This window comes from Canis aureus, chromosome 1, assembly GCF_053574225.1.
Source record: "Canis aureus isolate CA01 chromosome 1, VMU_Caureus_v.1.0, whole genome shotgun sequence".
Taxonomy (NCBI): Eukaryota; Metazoa; Chordata; class Mammalia; order Carnivora; family Canidae; genus Canis; species Canis aureus.
In genome coordinates, this window is record NC_135611.1 from 4,160,451 (window position 1) to 4,174,846 (window position 14,396).

Below are 14,396 nucleotides of genomic sequence, written 5' to 3' on the forward strand. Positions count from 1 at the left end.
CCTCAGTTCTGAAAATGCATGCTTCTGAATTGAGCCTGCTCTTGAAAGTGTCAATTTGATGATAACAAAAGTACCTTAAAATCACAGAATTAGGAGAACCTTAAAATTCTATCCGGGCTTGTCGCCCATATTTGCTTCAAAGTCTCTGATGTCAGAGAACCCATTCCCCTTTCTACCTCTGCTCTGTTTTCTTTATTAGACAAATTCGCTCACATAAACTGATACCTACCTCTTTACAGTCACCATATCCTATGCCTGGGATGGGATTCCAAATTCATAGAATTCAATTCCACTGTTTTTGGCACTTTTCTTCCCATCCCTTAGCTCCAGGGCAACTGTTTCCAACCAAAGACTGCCATGCCCAAATCCTCTGAATCTGTAAGTAGGTTACTTTACTTGGCAGGAAGACTTTGCAGATGTGATGACATAAAGGGTCCTGAGATGGGAGGATCATCCTGGGCTGTTTACATGGGCAAAGGGTATGTAGAAGCAGAGGGAGAAGACACGAAGATAAAAGCAGAGAAGAGGGACTTGCAGAGATGTCTGCTGCATCTGCTGTAGCTGCTAGAGAGAGGAGCCACTATCCAGGGAAAGCAGGTGGTCTCCAGACACTGGAGAGGCAAGGAGACAGGTTCTCCATCAGAACCCCCAGAAGGAACACAGCCCTATACACACCCTGATTTTAGAATTTTTCACCTCCAGAAAGGCATAATAAATGTGTGTTTTTCAAGCTTCCAGTTTATAGTAATTTGTTACAACATCCAGAGGGAACAAAAACATGCCTAAAAAGCTTTCCTATTTTCATTCTGCTTAATGTGTCCCTCTCATCTGGCCAGACCCAGTATCTGTTTGTTGCTTTGATCTGAAGTGATCCCCTTACCTCTTAAACATATGTAACAATTATTGCTCGGATCCATTCAACTGAAACAAAAATGGCACTATATTACTCACTCTCTTAAGTTGTATGCAGATACTTCCTGTAAGTACTTGCTTTATTCAAGTTTTCTTATTTATGTGGTGTTCACACCCTGATTATAGCTTTTTTGAATATAGAAACTATGAACTCAAATTTATCTTCCCAGGTCCCCCGGAAGCAGACCCAAGACTTTAGTAAGCATGGTCCATCAATTCTTTGGTGGGAGTCATCCTGGTCAGTAGGTACATGGAGAGTGTGTGTGTATATGACAGGAATATAAGCTTTACATCCTGGGCCTTCACCCCAAGATTTTTTAGCCAGTATGCCCAAGGATCCTCATTTCCCTGGGTGTAGCCTTAAACTTCCCCCCTGTTTATGCAGTCTCTGAGCACCCAACTCTGTCTGCGTTTCCTCTTTTCACGATTCCAGTGACTCTCCCATCAGTTCATTCTTCATTTTTCCAACAAATCCCTTGTCCATTTTTTCTCTAAAATAAGAATCTGTGATATACAGAGGCCACAAATATCTGACTTCTTTTTAAATTAGAGCTGTGTCAAACCCACAGAAAACTAAAACATAATCAAATTTTGCAATACCTTAAAACAAGAAGCAAACAAAAGAGTGCATTGAAATTCCCCATTTTATTTCTAGCTGTGTACTAGTGAATGAATTAATGGTTAGGAAAGGCAGTTTTGCTGAGGTAGGTGTTGTACAAAGAACTTCCTGCAGACGGAGGACCACAAAACCAAAACCATGCTTAGTTTAAAATAATTCAATTAAGTGGAAGTCACCCTATAAATAAACATATTGAAATGTCCACTGGAGTACCAGAGTAATGATTAATAGAGTGTTTCCATATAAAAATTAACCCAGTTTTTTAACATCTGCATTATTATAGTATGGGCATGTCCGTGGTTCACGATGTTCATTTTCACATTACAAATACATATTAAGTATATATTCCATTATGCAAACTTTATGCATATGCATAATCTTTGTAGTAATATAATTTATTTAGGGGAGGCCATAAAAAAACTTATGCTCTCTTTTTATTCTGCTGATTTAAAAAATATGTATCACAATCTCTACCTTGAACATATTCATTTACCGGGATGTAAATTGTATTTGCTATTATGGGTTTCCCAGGCCCTGGGACTGCAACCTGCATGGACCCTCTGGAGACAAAGTATAGCCACATTACCTTCTAAGAGAGTTTTCTTTTTTTTTTTTCAATTCCTTTTTTTTTTCTTTAAGGAAACAAATGAGGCTTGTACTCATGCCTTTGACGAGTCGACCCTGTTATCCCAGAGCAGCCCTGACATCTCTCTCTCCCCCTCAGCCTGGCCAGCCCGATGGTCTCCGAGCCCTCGCCGGCCTTCAATGAGGACAGTATGTGTTGTGTAGCAGCTGCAAAAGACTTCACAAATGCTGGTTGACGAGAAGTGACAGCCCTGTATATCTCTCACTGGCATTGACAGCTGACAGATGGATACCACTCACACACAGAAGAAAAGCCCCCAGGATGATTCGCCAACATTACTCTCTGTTCATAGGGCCACATTTGATTGAGTGCTGCTCAGAATAATAAACCCTTGTCGATTCGCTACAGAGCAGCCTCTCCCACACAATGCCCTGGGTTTTTTTCTCTCTAAAACACGAACAAACATATACACTAAAGCTCTGTTTGGTGGGTTATTTTCTTCCTATTTTTGTTTTGAAAAGGAAAAAAAAAAAAAAAAGAGGAGAGGGGGAAGAGAGAGCAGAGGAGCTCCCAGCATTTGCGCGGAGACTTCCAGGCAAGAGGGGGTGATCCGTGTATAATGGCACAAAACCCTGCCTGGGCTTTGGTCCTTAATAATTCCTCCATCTCTCCAATCTGTTTGTTATTATCCCTTGGATTGTTTTTATTTCTTTCCATAAATCAGCCCATCTTTAAAAGCATCGCTGCCTGGTTAGTTGGAAGACAGTCACATAAAACTGGACGGGAGGCATGTTGATGCTGAGCAGAGGGAGGGAGGAAGGGAACGATAAACAGCAAGAGCCCCGGCCCCTGTGATGGGGGGGAAAGGAGGGAGGACGGGAGCCAGACCAGCTCATGGGGTGACAGCTCACGGGTCAGGGGAGACCCCTCATCTTTTCCCAGGGGTTTGAAGCTCGTTTCTTCAGTTTTTGCCATGATTCTTCTATCGCCTGGAGGTGCTCAGTTAGGTGCAGCCAGGGTCACTTGCCCCCGGGGAAAGAGCCCTCTCAGTGAAGGCACCCCTTCCAGTAGCCAGAGTGGGAATCCAAGATGCGTTCTCCAAGAGGGAGGCACCTGAGCATTAACAGCCCCACAAGGCAGGTTCTAGTCTACAGATGTGCTCATGGCACATGGTGATGCATAGGACTGCTTTGTGTTTGCAGGTTCTGGTACGTTAAGTTGGAGCATTTTAGGCTGTTGCAGTGATTTCATCCTTGTGTTCCACATCACTGTAAATACTTAACGCACTTCATGAGGTGGCACATCACGAGTGCCCCCCACCCAGCCCCGGGCCCCTTCTCTCCTGGGCAGAAGCATCCACAGGCCCTGTCCTACAGCGTGCTGTGCCTCTGTTCCTCTCACCGCCATCTCAGTGCTACAGGTTTTTGGCAACATGGAGGTCCTGGGAGGGAGTTAGCAGGGATACTGAAGCTCTCTTACTCTGGTGGCTTCCATGGTTGCCATGGAAACCCCAGGCTGGGCTCCCTCGAGGTGCACCCACCTTCTTTTGCTCATCCCTGAGGATGTGCTTGTGCATTTGCACAAACGTCACTCCATATTCTGCTAGATGGGGAGGGAAGAGGGGTCAACTCCGTGGGTCTTGTAAGTCTTCAACCACCATCCACTCCTGAGCTGTTGGCCACGGTGGGGACATTGGGCCGGTGGAGGTCACATGCCAGTTTAGGGCTTTTAAACAATCTCAGTGTGGGGAGTAAATCTTGTTCCTTTTATCTAACCTGGGCGGGGGAATGTTCTTTCCTGAAATAATCTTCCTTAAATATGGCAAGGCCCCAGTTTCCCCAAAAGAGTACATGTTGGGGTGGTGGGGGTGCTGTAAACGAAGGAAGGAGGCACAAATGGTTTTTTTCCTCAGTCATCAGCAAAGGTCATTGTGGCCAGATTTGCAAACGTGAATGAATACATGTATTTTCAAACTTGAAAATATGTCCAATATGTCCTGTTTGTGTCTAACTCAACCACTCTGAAATAGCTGAAGTTCGCACACCGTAGAGCAGTAAGGCCACACGCCTTCATGATATACAGCCCTGCGTCCACTTCACATCACAGGGTCTGGTGTCACCTCGCAAACTAACTCGGAGGATACTTCAGCATCCATCAGCCCAGGGTTCCTCACCATGCCCGTGCTTCTAGAATGGCCTCTTGATGAAGTGTCTGTAAATGTTTTACAAAACCTCTGCGAATGACGTCTCACATCCCCCACGAGGCAAGTAGCATATATTACTTACCCTGTGCATTGTGATCTCCAAAGCAGCAGATACAATGTTAACTTATTCAAATCACCTAATTTGTCTCTTGCAACTTCATAAAAAATTCCTGGAATGGAAATTTCCCAAGTGGATCTTGGTGAGAGGAAGTTTCCAGCAGGAGGAAAGAAGAAAAAGAAAGGATTGCTTTCACTTTGTGGTTTCTTTTCTTTTAATTAAATAAAAGCAACAGGGTGTGCAAAACTGGATGTTTGCCATATTAATCAACCTGAAGGGAGAGTGATGTCCCCAAAATACAAAAATACAAAAGGTGTATCATTTAGACATTACGAATGTTTCCTGTGCACATAATGTGTTGCTTTGGTTGTAATCATTCTTTTGAGTCAATATATGCAATCTACTCAACATGACACGCAGGGTCTAGTATGTGGACTCCACCTTCGGGTCACTCGGGTGGGCTCCATCGTCACCTGGACCCAAGCCTGGTCCACTTGGGTGGTGTCAGCGGCCCCTCAGATATCCCTAAGCACGGTGCAAGCAGAAGGGTCAACACTCAAAGTAAAGAGAGCAGACATCCCAGCACTGACCGCACACACACCCGGCCTGTCGTGTCATGCCCTGCATGAGTCTGGATGTGAGCCGCACTCTACGAGCTGGGCACGGCCATTGCCCCCAGTTTGTAAATGGAGAAACTGGGAGCCAGTGAGGTGGCTTGTCCAGGGTCACATGATTGTCCCCATGAACACAGCTCTTCATCCTCATCCCACACTGACCCCTTTGGACAACATTTTCCAAGCAACACAGACATTAACATTATTGTCTCACTTAAAATTTTCCAAATGCTTTCTTCCTCCCATAGTTGTAAGGTTAAATGAAAGTGGGCTGAAAATCAAAAGCAAAGATCCATCGTGAGAGTCCCAGAAAATACAGTAGTGAGGAAGGATGGGTGGGGAGGAGGAAGTCCAGTGAGGGTGGCAAGCCAGGCATCTCTGGGATATCGGAGATCAGGTCATCTTCTGATAAGCGCACGACTTGTCCCCCACCATGGGCCTCATCTTGTCTCCCAGGGGCATCACCACCCCCAGCTGCGCCCTGCATTAGAAACGCTGGATGGGGAGGTTTCACTAGAATGGATCTCAGGGTAAGTGCCTGTCCTCCTCGGGGGCTTCCTGATGAGCAGGAGTCATGGTTGGGTCTGGCCCCACAAAGGTTGGTCCTGGGGAAAGCATGCAGAAGCCGCACTGCCCAGCTCCTCCCGGATGTTATCCCTGCTGCCCTTCCCACCTCAACCACTCTGTTTCTCGAGACCAGCCTCGCAGAATGGTGAAAGCATCCTCTCTAGGGTAGTTAAGCTGTAGGAGCAAAACCAATTCCTCTGGGGTCACTTAATTAAATGCACCATTGTATGCCTCATAAGGAGCACCCAGATGCCTCATCTTGTCTGTACACCCAGCTTCCAACGCCCAGGGAGAGCAAAGCTCTGCATTTACGAGCGGACGCAAGGGAGGAACGAGGGAGGCAGCGAACTGAGATTTGCCCACATCCATCAGAAGATTCTCCTCCAAGTCACCATTGATCCAATCAGTCAAATCAAGAATCGTGGAATTTTAAACTGGCCACACACCCATTCCTCAGTTGAGAATAAGATTCCACCGTCATTTCTCCAAATATGAGGACTTCCCTTCTCTCACGGCTCAAATGTAGCTCAGGTGCCTGAGGTGTGGTCCTCTTCATCGCACTCCGCCTGGTTGCCTCTTCGGAGGACTTGTGATCAGCAGGTGCGCATGTGCCCCCACCCACCCCGGGCTGGCACCTCCCCTCGCCCTCCCCTCCCAGCCCACGAAGGGGCAGGGCCAGAGCAGAAGTGCTGGGGTGGGCCGGGGCCCAGGGAGCAGGGTGCCCTGGGAGCTACCCGCTGCCCTGCGTTCTCGGGGATAACTGATGCCGGCGTCTCCCGAATCCAAGGCGCTCCTGGGCGGGGCCTCTGGCTCCCTCTCTCTGTTACCACAGTGTGAAGCTTTTCATTTTAACTAATTAAGAACGTGGGCAAGTCACAGCGAGGGTACAGGAGAGCGGGCTGTGCGTACAAATAGGCTCGTGCAGATTTAGCTCTTTGCAATGCTCTACCCTTCAAAGCTACAGAACCAGGGATTGTGACCAAAGCTGATGGTTCATTGGTGTAAATTTGCTCTCTGTGAATCCTGGATTCTTAAATACAAAGAAGATCGCAATAAAAGAAAGGACACCAAGGAGGAGACGAGAACTGCGGGCTCCGAGTTCCACTCGCGGCTGTCGTCCGCACACGCGCTCCCCAAAGAACCGGAGACTGCGCCCCGCACCTCGGGGGGTCCTAACCATCCTGCCATTTCTTCACTGCTTTCAACAGATGGGTGGGGTGGCTGCAGAGTGTCATCGGAAGGATGTCGGGAAATGTTCGGGGGATAATTCTATGTTAGGCAGTCCCTTTGAATGATACTTAATATTATTCATTACAGAACAGAGATAATCTTGTAATTCATACCTCACATGTTTATGTGAGGATTAAGTTAGCTGCACGGAAATCAAGGCCTGTGTGTGAAAGTTCTTTGCAAACGGTAACGTACTATGTAAATGTTATTATGGATGATATTCAAGTCAATAAAAAAAAAAAAAAAAGAATGTTTTTTAAAGAAAGAAAGCAATTCTTTTCTACCAGCACCCTATAGGCCAAAAGATTTTTCATAGATAATCATGGATTAATTGTAAACATAAAGACATAAAGAAAGACATTGAAAAAAAAAAAACATATCAAAGCTATGGCTTTGGGGCAAACTCCAGTGCCACGGAAGCTAGAATGTTTTCTTTTATCAGAGCTCCTTTTCTGGCCTCTGAAATTACTTCTTTCATGTCTGATAGTGAAGACCGAAGCCGCCTGCTCCCCGGAGATGCGCGATTGTTACCATGGTCTCCTAACATATTGGCAGCCGACGTGGCGTCCGCGTACACCTGCCACTCAGGTCTCCCCGCGCAGACGCGGCAGGCAGGCTCGGGCTCCCACGCGGCCCCTGCGCCCACCCCCACCTGGCGCCTGCACACTCAGGGCCCACGGCGTGGGGCGGCGCATCCGGGCTCGTGTGGCCGCGGCGGCTCTGCAGGGCGGGGGGGCCGGGAAGCCCCAGCGCTCGCCCCGCTGATCTCCCTCCAGCCAAGCCCACCGGCCTCCGCGGGCGGAGGGGTGGAGGCGAATTTCTAAATGGGAGGAACATTTTCCTAGTTTTCTTGCTTTTTTTCTTTTTATTGAGCAGCACCGGTCTGAGCAGGGGGGGCCTTCCAAGGTGGGAGAGGTCAGGGAAAGCCACCGAGGCTTCGGGTTATCACAGCGGGCTGCGGCGTCAGCACCGTGGGGTCAGAGCCGCTCCCCGGGCTGGAAGCCTGGTCCCGGTCCCGGTCCCGGTCCTGGTCCCGGTTCTGGTCCCGGTCCCGGTCCCGGTCCCAGCGGCGGTGCCGAGCGGCGATGGCAGGAGGGGCTGCGGGCGCTGGTCTCCAGGGAGACGCTGCCCACCGGCCCCCCCGCGGCCCCCCCCTCGGTCCCCCCTCGGTCCCCCCTGGTCCCCCCTCGGTCCCCCCCGGGTCCCCCCTGGTCCCCACTCTGCCAGCGATCCCGCGGCCTCTTGGGGTGGTCGGAGCTGCGAGACCCCGGCCGCTGCGGCTCTCAGCCGTAAAACAGCGCGCACTCCTCCCAGGCCTCACTCCACTCCATTCCTACCCGACTCCCTACTTGAAATGGAGGTTTGGGTCCTGTTTAAAAGTCCAGAGTGGCTTCAAATTTCCTCTTCTAATTTTTTTTTTTTCTTTTTTTCTTCTTCCACTAAGATCTGAGGCCCCAGAGATCTGAGGTTTAGCTTATCTGTTTGCCTGGTGAGAAAATCCAGAGAGACAGGATCTGAAGCTTCTATTTACCTTTTGTAACCGAAATCAAGAGCTCTGTAAACTATCTTCCTAGAGGCTTAAATTTAAGTATGACTTCCTTTTTTCCCCCTATGGGTCACCCTCAAAATACATTAAAAGCATAGCCAATTTGGACTCACAGAGAACACTTTTCAGTAGATAGTGAACACAAAAAATGTGTGTTGTATGACTGTATATGTTCGTGATGTGTTCAAATGACACACTGGCAAAGAAGAGACCCTCTGTACATTCCAACACCATTCCAATGGATGATGGGCTACTCGCAGCCCTCTGAGAGCTCCTTTTCTCATGGAACCTTCACTATGATCTTGGAAAGTCAGGTGTCAGTATCTCTCATCTATGATAAGAAAACCAGTCATTTGTCCAGGTCACACAATTAGTAATAGGGTGGATTATGAAGACAAATCTAACCCAAACTGGGAATCCATTTTCACCACATCTAATGAAGCCAAGTCTAGTTCACTTGAGGAAATAAACTTTGAGAAGCACCCATTGCTTCCTATCCACTGTTGGTGGTGAAAATACTACCTAATAAATACATTTTTTTTTCTTAACCAGCTTTCTTCCTTCCTCTCTGTGCAACATTTCTTTTACAGATCCCAAAGAAGAGGTCCTATTTTGCAAATGTGTGAATCACATAGTGTCAACTTGGGAGTGTATCTTGTCACTTTGAATCTTTCAGCCTGGTTAGGTTGGAGGTTCCTCCTCCCTCACCCCAGTCCATTCCTGAAAAATTGAGATTCAGAAACCACGGGATTTGGTAAAGTGACACAGCTATCTACACCCATGACCCCTGCCTGGCCTCATCCCATCACACCCGTGCTGGGGCCCAGAGCAGGAGGCGACATCCCCAGCCCCAGCCCTCAACTCCACACTGTTCTTTCTCCACATCAGAGACTCTGCTTCTTCCCTGGGGAAGCTCATGGTGAATACAGATCTGAATTCATTCTGGGCAGATAAGGGCATTGGCCCTGTGCTCCCAGGGGTTACTCATAGTTTCCCACCCAGCAGATTAAAAAAAAAAAAAAAAAAAAAAGAAAGAAAGAAAGAAAGAAAGAAAGAAAGAAAGAAAGAAAGAAAGAAAAAAGGCTGAACAAGAAGAGCCAATGCCCCTGGCAATCCTGTCCAGTTGTCAGACACCGTGGTGATTTTCCCTGCGCCTGGGGGAGCCGCCAAGCCTGAGGGCTGGGTTAGCAGATGCCAATGTTGAGAAGGTTGAAGGCAAGGAGGTTCCCAGTCACTGCATGATGCAAATTGAGGCCAAGACAGGACACAGAGCCTCCGTGATTGAAGAACAGAAAAGATTTTTCAGAATCAAATCATCAAGTTTAATTCCTGGGCTGATCTGAAAGCGACTTTTTTTTTTTAATGTGGAAAATATCAAAATGGGTTCAAATCTCCTCATTTCAAATTTGTAAATGCATCACTTTATTGAACGATTTGTCCATTTTTATAAGCTGATTTATGGTAGCTGTAATGTGATTCATCATGTCATCTTGTAAATAAATGCGACACTTCATTAAACAAGGTAATCAAATTTAAGCAGTTCCACTTTTGTGTTAACAACTGAGACCTTTACGTTTCTATTGCTCTGGAGATCCTCCCTACTATAATGAATGCAGCTTCTAGGAATAAAGCACGGGGTATTTCCTTAGGGGTGGGAGAGAGAACTTCCGTGAACAACCAATAATGACATTAATAACAACCAGCAATTTGCTGTAATGAAGCATTTTAATATCTGGACTTTTTTTTTAAAGGGGAGGAGGGCATATCACTTATGCTCATGAGAATTGAAATGTTGGAACATCTTGATCTGTTATTGGGCTAACAGAACACTTTCAAAGAGTGCATTTCAGGAGGAAATTTTTCATGCTATTTTTGTATTTGCCATCTGGAATGACACTGCAAGCTGGCAAACACAAGAATAATGTGATACTTCCATCACATAGAGTTAGTTACGGATTCATCTGGGAATGTGAGCATCTGAACATCAGTCGAATAACTGTAATTATCCCAACTTTGACCTTCTTGGATGCTTCAAACAACTTCAGAGATATTAATGTTTGTTTCCCAGTAGGAGAGGTGATACGTCATGAGTGATGGGCAAAAAATAGGTACCGTATCATGCACCTCGCACCCAGGAGCCCATCAGGGGGAGGAAAGACAGGGCCCCTTAGCCAACTGCGGTGGGACAGAGGGTTTGACTTCACAGGTCGCTGATTTCTGTGAGGTCCACTGAGATCCCGAGCCTCACAGCTTTGAGCACACATTTCCAGGTAATAGCTAGCCATCATGCTGTTGATGATCAGCTTACTTTCAATTGACACGTTTCTAGGACAGTCTTAGAAAAAAAAAAATATTCAAAATGAATGGGATGAAACATTTTACAGATGATGTCACATGTAGAGGAGTAACCTCTCCATTCTGCTGAGAACATTTTTCATCTTACAACCATAACAGTATTATTATTATTAACCTTGTTGTGAATTGACATGGTGAATGCTTGTGATGTAGGAAGGAGTTTCTGTGAAAGGAAAAAGATCTAATTACAATGGTTCCTAAAACTTCTTGCTCAAAAGTTGTAACAAAAATAGAAACTTCCGAGGAGGGCACTTGATGAGATGAGCACTGGGTGTTACACTATATGTTGGCAAATCAAACTTAAATAAAAACAAATGTAATAATAACAATAATAATAATAATAATAATAATAATAAAAACAAAAACAGAACTTTCCAAACTTTGGAGAATTGCTTTTCCAGACAGAATAATTTAGAAACTTTGATGTCAAGATATTAAACCTCTGAACAACAGCAAAAAGAGAGACTTCCAGCCTTCAGTGTGCTCCTTCCCCATGTGGTAGCATTGTAAAATTTTCCAGGGAGGTGACATTTAAAAAATAATTTCAGGTGGGTTATTTCTACAATATATTCTCTAGATTCCTGCCTTCCTAAACAGAGTATATAGAACTCAGTTTTCTTGCTTTGTTTCTCACATCATCAAATTTAGTGACATCCTAGAAACTTTCATGTGTGTGCGGCTATTTGGATCAACAGCAAACAACACCAGCCAGCTGATATCTCTGATTTACTGGGTCTGCTTCTAAAGGGATTTTACCTTTCACTTCTTACTAAGGCCAAAGTACTACCATTCTCTCTGCCTAGGATTTCCTGTCCCTATTATGTTGTGATATGGAAGGAAGAAAGGCAACACTTTAGAAGGTAGAATCTAGAATTTTAAAAAATGTATTTTATTTATTTATTTGAGACAGAGAGAGTATGAGTGGGGAGGGCAGAGACAGAAGGAGAAGCCGGTTCTGCACTGAGCAAGGAGCCCGATGTAGGGCTCAATCCCAGGACCCTGGAATCATGACCTGAGCTGAACGCAGATGCTTAACTGACTGAGCCACCCAGGTGCTCAGAATCTAGAATTTAATCTCCTTGTGTCCCCATCAATTAGCCTAGTGTCTGGCCTGTGGGAGAAAATAAAAACATTTTCTTACCCATGAATGGGAAATAAAAGGTATTTTCTTAGAAGTTAAGCGTTCGCATCAGCTCACCTGACCAGCGTGCTCCTACAACCACTATAACGTGGGGTGAGTGGCCAGCTGCATTCTCTCAGGACTCTGGGTCAATACTGTAACATCGGCTGAGTGCACCTGGACCATTGTGCTTCAACATTGGTGAGAGCTAAACAAGCGAACACGTGAGTGAAAACAAAACAAAGATAGTGACTTTGTGAGGAAAGTAGAATATCCAGGTGAGATTAGAATATACAACCAGAGTGGTGCCTGGGTAGCAGTTGGATGCTTCTTCTGGGGAGGATCAGAAATCCAGTCTTGGATGTGCCACAGTGGAGGCGTCTTTGAGATCCACCGGGAGAGAGTCTGAGTTGGCAGCTGGGTGTAAGTCTGGAGACCAGGAGAGAGGCCTGGGCAGCTGACGTGCAGAATTGTGGTGCGTAGGTCGGATTTAAAGCTATTGTAATCTCAAGGGTGTGATTTTGGATGTCCAAAGAGAGGGATGAAGACTCAGGCCTGGGGCTTTGGCCAGGGAGGGTGGGGAGACTGAGCAGGAATGAGGTCCATCCTCATCAGTGGCTTGTTTCCTTTGTCACATCGCTATCAGGCAAATCTCTGCAGTACTTACCCCCACACATACACCTGACACCCTTACTCACCTACATCATTACTTTCTAGGACTCTTCCGCTGGAGTCCCTGAGATTTTGATTGAATGTTTTCTCCTTGGGTTTAAGAGCAACCCATTTAAAGTAACAGTGGGCTAGGTGGAAATCAGATCATCGAGAAAACGGCTAGGTCCATTACTCACTAACTTTTTCCTGTTCTTTCTATATGCTGCCACACGTGTCCCTGGCTTTTGAGGTTGGGGTAGAGTGGGAATAAAAGCAGCTTATCAGTGAGAAAATATTATCAGGATACACACCCACACATGGTAGCTACATTTAACCATCTCGAGTTAAGCCCAACCTCTGGGAGTACACAGCCTCCCCAACAGCTACTTTCTCAGGAGTGCTGGCTCACCTCTAGATCCCAGCAGCTACCCCAGAGGGAGACGTTGAGCTGTGCATTGTGCCACTGTGTCTATGCCTTTGCCATCACAAACCCATGTAGAAAAATACGTCAAGGTCATTGAATGTTCTGCTTCTTCAGTTTATACGTAGGAGTCATTTGATCATTTAGCTCGGTCCAAAAATAGAGGAATAATGCAACTAAAGCAAGTGTCTGTGAACATAGCTGAAAGTCTGACAATGAGCATTATTATTTGCAATGGAAGAATTCCCTTTGGCATTCAGATAACCAAGAATGTTTCGGGTAAGACACGTCAAAAGAGTCAGTCAACAGGGAGAGACAGCTTTCTATGAACATGCCCATCGAGAATGCAGATGGGTGCCCACTGGCCCTGGGAAGTCCATCAGTTGTTTTTCTGGAGAAACACACGACTGATCATCTCATAGGAGAATGAATACTGAGAAAACGAAAGTGCGGGAGGGATAGCATAGCAAACGCACTTCTGTAGACCTAGAAGGAAATGAATTTTTCTTTAAGATAGAAATAAAACAGATTTGGGGTACATATGGAGAATAAAGAAAAAGCCCTGATTCAAAATATCTGGAGATGTGGATTAGAGTGAGTGAGTAGTCCTAACCAGCAAGCCAAGAGTGATTGGAGCCTCGGTGACCTGGATGGGACCTGAGGCAAGTGAGGACGTCTAAGCCCCCAAGTGGGACCAATGAGGAGGCTGTCAATGGAAATCAGACCAGGTTCCTGCTAGGGATGGGGAGGGGGGAGGACATTGTGAACCCCGGGAGCACCAGGTCAAAGTCCCCAGGTGGGAGTGCAGCTGGCATGACCAAGGAGGTGCGAGGGGACAGGGTAGCTCAGCTGAGGGCCGGGAGAAGGATGTGGAGTTGGAGAGGCAGCAGTTGGAATGGTCAGCGGGCTGGTGTGAGCCTCTTCTCTGAGTGACCCGTTGTCCCAGGGGGTGGGGAGCAAGTAGGGATATGACCTACGGCTCTTCTTGGTCACGAAAGGAAATCTGGGCTTCAATTTCCCATATAATCCTAAGAACGTGCAAAGTGTGTGCCACGGTTTCTGGCACGATAAGAGCTCTAGCAACCACATAAGCATTTTTAATTGGCCTAATCATCCGATCACCATGTTAACTCACTGCCAATAATAAACTTTTTTTTTTTACTCCAAATAAATCCTACATGGTTGAGAATGATTATTATTAGAAGATGGTGTTGCATTTTATTTTTTAAAGCTTACTTTAGAATTTCTGGGTCGTATTTATAAGCGAGATGACTGTTCTTTCTCTTTTAGTTTGGTGATGTTTTCAACTGGTTTTGATATAAGTTATATGCCAGATTTAGAAAATAAATGGAGTGCCTGTCCTGTTTATCTAAGTTATTTTTTAGTTCACATTTTTTAAAAAATTAATGTTTTCATCATTCAGTATTGTCATCACTTTATTGAAATGGCCAAATATTTCTCAAGTCCACTGTACTACTTTTTAAAGATATTCCATGATTTAAAATGTCTTTATT